This window comes from Enhydra lutris, unplaced genomic scaffold (genome assembly GCF_002288905.1).
Source record: "Enhydra lutris kenyoni isolate GAN:26980312 unplaced genomic scaffold, ASM228890v2 scaffoldscaffold7, whole genome shotgun sequence".
Lineage (NCBI taxonomy): Eukaryota > Metazoa > Chordata > Mammalia > Carnivora > Mustelidae > Enhydra > Enhydra lutris.
Window position 1 is genome coordinate 27,513,092 of NW_019154091.1, and position 10,013 is coordinate 27,523,104.

Genomic DNA, 10,013 nt, shown 5'->3' on the forward strand with positions numbered 1-10,013 from the left:
GAAAGTTGTATTTTTCTGAAAATTTATCCATTCTTCTAGGTTATCTTTTTTTTTTTTTTTTTTTTTTTTTTTTGCCTATAAATGTTCAGAGTAGTTTCTTTTGGTCCTATGTATTTCTGTGTTGTCAATTGTAATATTTCCTTTTTCATTTCTGATTTTATTTATTTGGGTCTTCTCTTTTTTTCTTGGTTAGCTAAATGTTTGTCAGTTTTGTTTAACTTTTTAAAAAAAAAACAGCTCTTGTTTTTTATGGGTTTTTGTTTGTTTGTTTCATTTATCTTTTCTATTGTTTCTCCATTCTCTCTTTCATTTATTTCTGCTGTGATCTTTATTTCCTTTTTCTGTTAACTTCAGGCTGAGTTTGTTCCTCTTTTTCTAGTTCCTTGAAGTATAAATTTATGTTATTTATTTGAAATCTTCCTTTTTTCTTACAATAAACATTTAGTGTTATAAACTTCCATCTTAACAATTGCTTTTGTTGTATCATATAGGTTTTGATGTATTGTGTTTCCATCTTTTTTTGTTTCAAAATATTTATTGATTTTCCTTTTGATTTCTTCTTTGATCTATTGGTTGTTCTAAAGCATGATATTTTACTTTCATATCTTTGTGAGATCTCCAGCCTTTCTTTTGTTATTGATATCTAATTTCATACCATTGTTTTTATAAAAGATTTGTGTATGATTTCAGTCTTCTATATATATATACACATTTAGAAGAATACATATATATCCCTCCTTCCAAGAACAGCAGAATGCACATTCTTCTTAAGTGTTTCCAGAACATTCTCCAGAACAGATTACAAGATAGGCACAAAACAACTCTTAACAAATTAAGAAGACTGAAATCATACATGTATCTTTTCTAACTACAATGTTATGAAACTAGATATCTGTCTATATCCATCTATCTATCTATCTATCTATCATCTATCATCTATCTACAAGTCTAATGTTTCTATTTCCTGTCTAGATGATCTGTTGTTGAAAATGGGGTATTGAAGTCCCCTACAGTTATTTATTGCTATCTATTTTTCTTTCATATTTGCTAGTATTTGCTTAATATATTAAGGCATTCCAATGTTAGGTATGTATTTATTTAAAATTGTTATATATTCTTGATGAATTGACATTTTTGTCATTATATCATGATCTTTTTCCTTGCTGCCATTTTTGACTTAGCATCTATTTTATCTGATTTAAATATAAATACCCCTGTTTTAATGTCTACTGGCATGGAATTTTTTTTTTTCCATCTCATCATTTTGAGCCTGTGTGTGCTCTTAAAGATGACTAGCTAACTAAGTCTTCTATAGGCAGCATATGGTTGAGTCTTTTTAAAAAATCTATCCAGCCAATCTATGCCTTTTAAATGGATACTGCGATTCATTTACATTTAGAATAATTATTGATAGTTAAGGGCAACTAATGTCTTATTATTAATGGCTTTCTTGTTACTTTGTAGTTCCCTTTTTTCTTTCTTCTTTTGTTGCCTTCCTCTGTGAATTGGTAATTTTCTAGAGTAGTATGCTTTAATTCCCTTCCCTTTATGATTTGTGAACCTTATTATAGGTTTTTGCTTTCTGGGCACCATGAGGCTTACATAAAACATCTTACAGATATAACAGTCTGTTTTATACTGATAACTTTGATTGTATACAAAAACTCCACCCTTTTGTTTCTCTTATTTCATGTTTTTAATATCATAGAATATTTTATACACTTATTTTAATTGTGCATTTATTAAAATATTATGGTAGCTATAGTTATTTTTAATACTCTCACACATTTACCTTTATTATATTACTGTTAAGTTGTTAAAATAATGCCATATTACCATATGGAAGTATTCTGAATTTAACTATATATTTGCCTTTATCAGTGGATTATATATTTTCATCTGTTTGCTTGCTACTAATTAGCATCCTTTCACCTCAGTTTAAATATCATTTTCAGCATTTCCTATAAGGAAAATCTAGTGATGATGAATTCTCTTAGCTTTTATTTGTCTGGGAAAATTTTTATTTCTCCTTCATTTCTGAAGAATAACTTTGCCCAATAGAATATTCTTGTTTGAAAGCTATTTTTTTTTTCTTCTTTCATCGCCTTCAGGTACTCCCACACCATGGCTGAGTTCCTTCTGATATGAATAAGTAACTGAATAAATAAATTTGAGGAGAAGAGACAAATTTCGCATGCAGAAAATTCCAAACAATTTATATAGATATTTTGCTCTCAAGGAGTTGCAGCATAATTCCTTACTTCTTAAATGTGGGCTGCACATAATGACTTCCTTCTAAAGAGTATGGTATAGAAAGGAGAGAAAAAGAAAGTACCATTACAGTGGGAAAACTAGACAAACCCTACCTCAGTTGGTGTTGCAGGTGTCAAAGATAAAGAAAGGGGAGCACTAGTTAAAGTTAAGGATAGATTTTAATGACTAATATTTTATTGCATGAAAATTACCTTAGAGGGGAACCTGGATTGCTCAGTCAGTTAAGCAAGCATCTGATTCTTGATTTCAACTCAGATCATGATCTCAGGGTCATGAGATCGAGCCCTGCATTGGCTCTATGCTGAGTGTGGAGCCTGTTTGGGATTCTGCCTCTCCCTCTGCTCCTATCCTCCTCCCCACCACTCACACACTTGTGCTCTCTCTCTCTCTAAATACAACAACAGACCCCAAAAACAAAAACAACAAAACAACAAGAAAACCTTAGAACAGTTTCAAGACCCCTCTACAGAAAACTATAAAATTTATTTACAGAAATTTTACAAGACCTGTATTAGCATATTACCGGTATAACAGAAATCTAAAATGGGCTGCACTGGGCTAAAATCAAGGTGTCTGCAGGCCTTTCTTCTGAAGGCTCTAAGGAGAAATCTGTCCCCCTGTCTTTTCCAAACTAGTATTCTTTGGTTTGTGATGCCTCTCTGCATCTTTAAAACTAGCAGTGACACATCAATTCTTTCTTACATTGCATTACACTAACATTGACTCTCCTGCTTCCCTCTGGGGGTTTTCTGTACCATGTTCCTCATTTCCTTGTGTATACTCATATTAGAAATTTTAATAGTTATAATTCTACTAACAATTTGTTCAAAGTAATCAAGACTTTTCTATCAAATTCCTCAAAATCCTCCCATCTATTGTCCATTTCTTTTTTTTTTTTTAAGATTTTATTTATTTATTTGACAGACAGAGATCACAAGCAGGCAGAGAGGCAGGCAGCAAGAGGAGGAAGCAGGCTCCCCGCTGAGCAGAGAACCCGATGGGCTTGATCCCAGGATCCTGGGATCATGACCTGAGCCTAAGGCAGAGGCTTTAACCCACTGAGCCACCCAGGTGTCCTTATTGTCCATTTCTTAATGCTAAAGCTACTTCCACATTTTGAGGTATATGATACTGGCACACCCTACTTTTATTTTTTTTTCATTTATTTTTTTTTAAAAGATTTTGTTTATTTATTTGTCAGAGAGAGAGAGAGAGCAAGCACAGGCAGACAGAGTGGCAGGCAGAGGCAGAGGGAGAAGCAGGCTCCCTGCCGAGCAAGGAGCCCGATGCGGGGACTTGATCCCAGGATGCTGGGATCATGACCTGAGCCCAAGACAGCTGCTTAACCAACTGAGCCACCCAGGCGTCCCATACACCCTACTTTTAAGTACTGATATCACATCACTGTCTTATTGTTGCTTTTACAAATTACCATAAACTTCATGTCTTAAAAACCACAGACTTATTATCTTACAGTTCTAGAAGTGAGAAATCATAAATTCAAACTGGTGGCATGACTGTGTTCCTTCTCAGGGAGAATCAATTTCCTCGCTTTTCTAGCTTCTAGAGGCTGACACCATTCCTTGACTCATGCCCAAATCCACTATCTTCAAAGACAGCTATATGGCATCTTCTCTCAGACTCTGAGCTTCCTGCCTTTATTTTATAAGGATAACCCTTCAGATTACACTTGGTTCATCTTCATAATCTAGGATAATCTCCCTATTTCCAAGTCCTTTTGCTTAATTATGTCGGCAAAGTTCTTTTTGTCATGTCAGCTAATACATTTTCTTACTATGGGGATCAGGACATGGTTATCTTTGGAAGGTCATTATTCTGCCTATCACAAAGACCTACATAAATGAAAGTATTTTGTCATTGACTAGAAGGCCTCTGAAATATCAATTTATTACAAATTGATTTATATATTCACTGCACTCCTTAAAAATATCCAAGAAAATTTTTAATAGAAATTAGCCACTTAGATATAAATTTTATATGAAAAGACATAGTGTAAATCTAGATTTTAAAAAATCCTTCAAGATAAAATACAAAGCAAGAGTGTTAGGACCTGCTACGCATGTTATGATGTTTTAACTATGAAGCTCTAGCAAGTAGGCCCTTAAAGAAAATAAAACAAAACAAAACTATTTTAACATGAAACAACAAAAATAACAACAAAACTAACAATAAATAAAGGATTGATAAGTTAAACTACATTATAATTAAATAATTCTGTTCACTGAAAAAATGAACAACTGAGAGAAGGTAAACCACAGAGTGGGCAAGATTTTTATAATATATGAATATGAATTGGTGTGGCTATTTTAGATAACTCTTTGGAAATTTTTACTAAAATCGAATATATGTTATCGCCTATAACCTAGGAGTTTCACTTCAAAAATATGTAACAAATAAAAATGTATCCATATGATAGTGGTGATAGTAACACAACATTATAAATGTATTTAATATCACTGAATTATACTCTTAAAAATGGTTAAGATGGTAAATTTTATGTTATGAGTATTCTACAATGATAAAAAAAAAAGGGAAAAAGATACACAAGGTAAATATCCACAAGATAAAATGTTGGATCTTTTTTTGGAACCCGATGGAACAAACCAATTATAAAAGGCCATTTTTAAGATAATTTGGGAAATTTGAACTTCACCAATTACATGATATTGAAGAATTATAGTTTCAAAAAAATTAATCCACATGACCACCAAGAGATAAATACAAGAATATTAATTCAGCATTCATTATGATTGCCAAAACTTGATATTACTCAAATGTCCATCAACATTATAATGAAAATTGTACTGTAGTATATCCAGGCAAATAGAGTACTCTATAGCAATAAAAGTGAACAATGGATAAAACTCACAAACATAAAGTAGAATAAAACAAACCATACACAAAAGTATTCATAATACATTAACTTCACTTTACATAAAGTTTTTTTTAAAGACCAATCTGATTTATTTTGTTACACTTAAGGAAAAGTGTTGTCAGATTTGGAAAGAAAAAAAAATATAAAACACCCAGTTAAATTTGAGTTTTAGATAAATAATGGAAATTTATTTATTATAAGTATGTACCAAATACTGCATTTTGTATTTTATCTGGCAACTCTACTTTGGGGAAGATGTAGATAATATAGATTGGAAAAGGATTTTAGATGGACTTAGGTGATACTAAAAATGTTTCCTTTTAACTCAAGTTGTACATACATGTGTATGTACTTTCTGATGCTTTATTAAGCTATAGCTAATGAATTAAGCATTCGTATTTTATGTACTTGCTGATGTATGTTTTACTTCATAAAAAATTAAATATGTGTTCTTGAATGTAATGGGTGCCCTGGAAATATTAGAAGAAAGGATAGGCTTGATAAGTAATTTAAAGAGAGAATTCAAACATAAGAAGATGGTAGGCTTCCAGGAAATGAAAAGTCTATTTTGGTGCCAAGAATCTATGTTCCATGATTTCTTTAAGCGCTTGTAATAGGGAAATTCTAATAAACTTTTTGGTTGTGATCCTTCTGTAAATAACTAGAAAAATAGAGGTAATTCTTTCTTAAGAACAAACCCGATTCAATATTTACTTCTTTTGTTAAATGACTCTTAAATTTACCAGAATATCTTATAATAAACCTTCATTGTTTTTCAGTCAATTCTACTTCTTAGCAAATGTTAGGAAGCTTGCCTAGTCAATTCTCTATTCTGTAGAAGTAACTAATCAGAACTTGTCTTTACCTGTTAATTACACTTGACTAATGAGTTCATATAACACACATGGGAGGTAGGAAAAAATAAACATTTTACTTCTCATTTTACAAATGAGGAAACATACAAATGTGTTAGACGATTTTCCTGAGGCCATTCAACAAATCAGTTGCAGAAACAATATTTAAAGTAAGAGCTTGAATTCTTTCACTAACCTTTTACTGACTTGTGTTTAAGTCTGTCTGTTTTCAACACATATAAGCTAAAAGTCAAGTAAATAGTCTTTTGCACAGAAAAGTATTCTGTATTCATATGAACAGTTAGGATATTGAAAAATTATTCAGCTAAAAATTTCTCATTTTTATACATTTGAATGAATGCTTATTTTCTTATCTAATTTCTGAATCAATAGAAATATGAAGGTAAGATGTTGTCATTACAGTATTCAACTGTAAGTAATATTTAAATCACTGGATTTACAATTTAGTACAGCAGACTGGGTTCCTGTCCCTCCTCTGCCAGGTTCTCAGGCTTTTGGTAGGCAATTATTTGATCATGCAGTTTTAATTTTATTATTATTTTTTAAATGGAAATGAGAACAACTGTTTTTTATTTTGTTACTGTGAAAATTAAACGAGATAGTTTTTATGTTTTTTAAAGTGCTGTAAAATGGAGAGCTTTGTGCCTTTCAGTACTTTAACAGGATTTTTTAAAATCTTTTATTTTTAAATTATTAGTAGGAAAATCAATTTCTATTGTCATTCTGTTTTGTATGTTTAACTGAACTATATTAAAGTTTTAATGAATCTGTTTTTAAATACATTTATGGAAAAGCTTTTAGATGGTCAAGTATAGAACTGAGTATATATGAAAAAACTAATCTAGGCACATGATTTTTTTTCTATTTTAAAAATGTGATGAAGCAGCTGGGATAATAGTAACAGCTGAAGTTTACTGAGAACTTAGTATTTAAAATATTTTCATCTATGATTTTTTTTATCCTTTTCATATCACTATGAATATGTACTGTTATTTTCTCTATTGTACAAAGGAGGACATTAAAGCTAGGGAATACAATATCTAGTTTAAACCTTTGATTCACTACTTAATAGATGAGTAATACAAACAAGTTATTTATGTTTCAGGTTCTCATTTGCATGCCTGGGATAATGATTCCCATTGCATAAAGTGTTTGTTTTTAATTAATACTTACAAAGTACTGACATCTTTTAATTAAAATAATAAGTTATCAGTTAATATTGGGTATTATTACACTCTACCTTGTGTAAATTAATATTTCTAATGAGATGTATTTTCTGTAATCCAAATTTACCATAACCTAGAGAAGATGCTTATTTTAATTCATAGTGTTGGATTCCTTATCCAGTACCAATTTTCCACTCTTCCTTAATAACAAAACCTAAAATTTGCACAATGCAACAATATTCTGATCCCAAAATACTGGGATTTTTTCTCAGACACCCTGAGCTAAGGCAATCATGTGACACATTTCTGGTCAGGGTAATGTAAGCTGAGGATGTCTAGAAAGTTGTTCCCCCACCAACCACCACCCCCAGTCTGGGTTTGCTCTTTGTTTGCCTTCCTTTTCCATCTTCTTTCTACCTGTAACACCAATGATTAAGAGCAACAAGAGCCATCCAGAAACCATGAAGCATCAAACATGGGAATAGAAGCTACATTAATGTTAGGTAGAAAAAAGATATAAGAAGATTTTAGGCCCTCAATTATGTCACCGAGCCACACAGTATGACTACTAGACTGTGTTTCTTGACATCTTTTTGGTGATTCAAATAAATTTCCATGATCTACTATTTCCAGCTGAACATATTAGTAACTGATTTACTGGGTAAGCTGACTAGTGACCTAAGAATAATGGAGTTATATGATGAAATTTTCCCTTTGCCTTAATAGATCCCCATAGGTAAATCTTCAATCATATTAAAGTTAAAAATAATGATGAGTGATGGGATTTGGGAGCAGCTCAAGCAATTAATAGATAGACTGTGGGTATACCATTAGTAATTAAACTATTCAAGGGAAATTATACCAATCTGGAGAAGTTCCCATTTAGAAATTAGCATTGTAATCTGCTGCAAATGGAAGCATATGATCTCTTAGAGTTATTTACTAACTTTGTATATATTTATATATATGATATATATTTATATATATAAAATACATGTATTTTTTAATTCCATGAGCAGTTTGTGACATATAAATTTCATGATTACATACTCACTTGACTTCTTGGCACGTTTTACGACAATTTTATCCTTATAGCCCAAATCATCCATTTCAAAACTTTTAAAATTAATTCCAAGAAAATAATAGCCTTTTTGAATCTTGTTTAGGAAAAATTGATTGTTTTATTTTTTTAAACAATTAATTAAAATTAAAATCTTCCAAGGAAGCTGTCCCTGATCAGAATATTAAATATACTGAATTATTTCCTACAAGGCTGTAAGTACAAAGCAGTTCATCTTGCTCCCTTGAAAAGCAGTCTTCTTATATATTTTAGAGTGAAATTCCTGCCTTCATATTTCTACTGTGGAAGAATGTATGTATGTAAAGGTCAAAACTTTCTTTAACTCATCCTCCTACACATGCCCTGGCTTTTTACCAAAGTGTTGGCCAAAAGGGTATTTTTTCTTATTTGCTTCTTTTAAAATTATGAGGCCAATATAGCAGTCATTATACACCCAACCAGATTTTATTTTTTTAATTCAACCAGATTTTCAACATGGTAATATTTATATTTGTTTTAAACCTTATTTTGTTAAAAACTAGATAATAATATAGATACATTATAACTTCCATTAAATCCTCTATCTGTGCGTATTCTAATATACCTGTATTTGCAAATATCGTCCTAAATTCAAATGTGAAATGTATAAAACAAAGGAATTATTATTTACTTACAGCAATAATTGTACTGGTTTCCTTTTGCCCCAGTTCTTTTCTTACTCCTGGGTGATGCAATCAGAACTAAATATCATCCAATGTAAGAGAGTCTACTGTAGGCAAGGATACCTTAAAAAGAAAAAAAAGAAAGAAAAGAAAAGAAAAGAAAAAGAACAGGAAAGGAAACAAATTCTAAGGATCTAAGGAATCTCGAAGTTTATATAGGAGAGAAAGGCAACTGTTACCCTTAGCTTCTGAGGAAATATCCTTGAAAGTCTAACAAAAAAAATTCTGGGTCCTCACTCTTTGGAATTTAAATAAATCTCTCCAGGGGAAAAATAAGACCAGTGCTTCCGCCTTTAAAACCAAAAGATGTTTTTATGGTCCTGTAACTTCTCCTCCCTTGAAATGTAACACCTACCCCTCCCTGGAGTTCTCGGTATCTATTCAGTCATAAACTAACCTCCAAGGCTTTTCTTTTAGTTCAGGTTCCAGGTTTCAGTAAGATTTGCTCAGAAGGCCCTAATAGTGCAGAAACATAAAATATTTTTTCTACACTTCCATACTTCCTTCTTTCTCTTCCCCTGAGAAATGCCTTTAATCCTAAAGGTTATTGTATATCTTTCCAGTGTATACATTTAGGCTTAATACCAATAAAAAAATAATATTTCAGATCTGTCTTAGTCCATTCATGCTACTATAACAAGATATCATAGACTGGATGGCTTTAAACAATAAACATTTATCTGATCTGGAGGCAGGGAAGCTCAAGATCAAGATCCCAGCAGATTCAGTGTCTAGTGAGGCAAGCATACTGGTTCACACATGGTGCCTTCTCACTATAACCTCACATGGTAGAAAGGGCAAGCTAGCTCTCTGAGGCCTCTTTTATGAGGTTACTAATCCCATTTGCGAGGACTTCGCCTTCATGACCTAATCACCTCTCAAAAGCCTCACCTCCTAAAACCATCACCTTGAAAGTTAGGATTTCAACATACAAATTTGGAAAGGACCCAAAATTTTAGATCATAACAAGAACCTTTCATCATTTTATGTATCTGTTTAACTATTTCACATATATTAGCA